Source organism: Mastomys coucha, unplaced genomic scaffold, assembly GCF_008632895.1.
Source record: "Mastomys coucha isolate ucsf_1 unplaced genomic scaffold, UCSF_Mcou_1 pScaffold22, whole genome shotgun sequence".
Classification (NCBI taxonomy): domain Eukaryota; kingdom Metazoa; phylum Chordata; class Mammalia; order Rodentia; family Muridae; genus Mastomys; species Mastomys coucha.
The window spans coordinates 39,169,402-39,172,754 of NW_022196905.1; the positions used below are offsets into that span (position 1 = coordinate 39,169,402).

General features: G+C 40.7%; 1 long non-coding RNA gene across 1 annotated transcript in view; it reads right to left on the bottom strand.

The window, feature by feature from the left end:
• Positions 1-2,938, bottom strand: part of LOC116071280 — a 7,541-nt gene extending 4,603 nt beyond the window's left edge. Inside the window, exon 1 of the long non-coding RNA XR_004110803.1 lies at positions 2,844-2,938. This is a non-coding gene — a long non-coding RNA (uncharacterized LOC116071280). The remainder of the gene's footprint in view (positions 1-2,843) is intronic.
• Positions 2,939-3,353: the final 415 nt, after the last annotated feature.

A 3,353-nucleotide genomic window follows, 5' to 3' on the forward strand; every position in this document is an offset into this window, starting at 1 on the left:
CTTAGGGAAATGGATGGATCTGGAGAATATCATCCTGAGTGGGGTAACCCAATCACAAAAGAACACATATGATATGCATTCTCTGATAAGTGGATATTAGCCTAGAAGTTCGGAATACACAAAGTACAAACCACAAACCATAAGAAACTCAAGAAGAAGGAAGCCCCAAATGAGCATGCTTTGTTCCTTCTTAAAAGGGGGAACAAAATACCCATGGAAGGAGTTGTAGAGGCTGATTTTGGAGCAGAGACTAAATGAAGGACAATTCAGACACTGCTCCAACTGGGAATCCTACCCGTATTTAGTCAACAAATCTAGACACTATTGTGGATGCCAACAAGTGCTGGATGACAGGAGCCTGAGATAGCTGTCTCCTGAGAGGCTCTGACAGTACACGACTAATACAAAAGTAGAGGCTCACAGCCATCCATTGGACTGAGTACAGGGTCCCCAATGAAGGAACTAGAGAAAGGAACCAAGGAGCTGAAGGATTTGCAGCTCCTTAGGAGGAACAACAATATGAACCAACTAGTACCCTCAGAGCTCCCAGGACGTAAACTCCAAGAGTTGGAGGGGGGGACACATGACTCCAGCAGCATGTATATAGCAGAGGATGACCAAGTCGGTCATTAATGGTAGGAGAGGACCTTGGCCCTGTGAAGGTTCTATGCCCCAGTGTAAGGGAATGCCAGGGCCAAAAAGTGGGAGAGGGTGGGGTTGGTGAGCAGGGTGAGGGAGGTAGGGAACAGGAGATTGTTTTAGGTTTTGGATTTTTTATTTTTATTTTTTTTCTTATTTTATTTTCTTTTTCTTTTTTCTTTTGGAGGGGAACCTGGGAAAGGAGATATTATAAATAAAGAAAACATCTAATTATTATAAAAAAAGAACTAAGGAATTTCAGTGACTTCGCAGCAAAATGTTAAATGTTGAACACAGATGCAAATGTTCTCGACAGAAGTCTTTGGAGCAGTGCCAAAGGGGAGCAAGTTAAAAAGAATTAGTTTGTTCTTAAAGGCATTTCAGCCTGGATGGTTATCTGTTGTGAAGTCTTGGAGCATTGGAGGATGTTTGGCAGGGTCTCTGACCTTCAGCACCCACCTTAGAAAATCGCTTATGACAGTTAATATCATTAGAGTATGAGTACATTTATTTATTACTTATTTTCATGTGTATGAGTGTTTTGCCTGAATGTGTATCTGTGTATTAACTGCATGCCTGGTACTCTCTGAGGCCAGAGGGGATATCAGATTCTCCAGAACTAGAGTTACTTTCGTCTGGAGTCAATGAAGTGTCAAGAGAGTGCTGGAAATTGAACCCAGGTCCTCTGAAAGAGCTGGTACTGCTTTTAACCATTACGCCATCCCTTTAGCTCCAAAGTGTGTGTATATTTTAAAATACAACAAAAATGTTGATTGGAGTGACAACTCGGCAGGTATGACTCTCTACTGCTCTTGTAGAGGATCCAAGTTTTGTTTCTAGCACCAACACTGAGTGGCTCACAACCACCTGTAACTCCTGCTCCAGGGGATCTGACCTGGCCTCCATGGGTACCTGGACTTACACATGTGAAGGCACGTGTGTGCATGCACATACAACATACAATCATTTTTTTCTTTAATTTGAAAATAGGTTTTTTTTTCCAAATGATATATTCTGATTATGGTTTCTACCCTCCCCCTCTTCTGGATCTTTTTTTATCTCTGGTTAGAAAGTAAAAAATAAGAAATAATTATAAAATAAGATAAATCAAAAGCAAACAAATCAGAACATGACAAAACAACCAAACAAGATAAGAGCCAAGAAAAAAGCACAAGAAACACATAGATGTAGAGACATGTGTGTTCACACTCAGGAACCCCACACAAACCCAAAACCAGAAGTCATATTATACACAGAGGACCTATAAGGTAGCAAAAGATGGTTCTTAAAAAATAAAAGGACTTCAAACGAGCTTCAATGTACATACACATGTTTAAGTATAACAGGAAACTGTAGAAGATATTTATTGTGAGCTAAATCTAACCCCCAAATCTTTACTGGATATGTGACCTTAGCCAAGTCAGAGCTCAGGGTCTGCTCCAAAATGAGATTGTGGGATTAGAGAATTGATGACACCATTGCTCCCAGCCCTAATTGGCAGAAAAAGTCTATCAGAAACAGATGTGAGATCATTTTATAATGTCAACAACAGCTGAAGGGAAGTAGTATGTTCATGAAAAGAATCATCCCTCTATTTAACTGACCCATTCCAATGTGATTGGCATTTCTCATTCATAAAATGAAGGGACCTTTTGGGACATGAGGCATCTGGTGATGACCATTGTGTCCTGAGGAAACAGAAACATGGGCTGTAGGGTGGGTAACTTGGATGGCTTCTGCCTCTCTTACTCGGAAACCTAAGGAATCTCCATCAGAGTTACATGCGGATCGACAAGACCTATATGGAGTGGAATGCTCCTTGGTAAAGCAGACTCTCATCACTTGGGAATCCATCAAGTCTATGAGTGTTTCCAAATGAAAGGAATAGGTAAATGTTAAGTCACTTCCCTGCTCTGTCTCTCCATGACCCACTTCTTCTTGAGAAGAAAGTGTTCCTTCCCTTTCCATATCTGAGTCAGCCTCACTGGCGTCTCTGACTTCCAAGGCTGTATCCTTCTCTTCCTGGTCACTGCTGCCCTCACACAATAAACCTCTGTATTTGCTATCCACACTATCACAGATACAAGACAGTTGTAGAGAGCAGATTTCTGCTGAAGTTGGGGAGGCAGCCAAAAAGATTTATAAAGAGCAGGAAATTGCTTCAAATTAAACGTTAAACAGTGAACAAGAAAGGCATTTTGTACCACTTGCTATGGAGGACGCCAGATCACTTTGTCATTGCTGTCTTTGATAGCACCCCAAGAAGCCACATGGCTCTTCATCTCTCCTACTCTAAGCTTCTAGACCCCAGAAACTTCTTGTCTTGCCTTCTTATCTACACTGTGCTCATTGTGACCCCTACAATGGGCTAGGTGATGTAGGAAGGGCATAAGAGGGAGCTTGCTTTCATCAACTAAAATGTCCACTTATTCCTTAAAATCTCAGATTCATTTACACAAGTAACAGTACATCAAAAATTCCAATTTTCCTCATAACTTTATCTACTCATTCTCAGCAATTAAAAAATAGATATTTGCCATGCGTAGTGGCACACTCCTTTAATCCCAGTACTCAAGAGGCAGAGGTGGGCAGATCTCTATGAAGGTAAAAAACCAGCCTGGTCTACTATAGTGAGGTCCTGAATATCCAGTTCAATGTAGGGAGACCCTGTATAAAAATAATAAATGAATAAATAAATAAATAAATACTTAAAA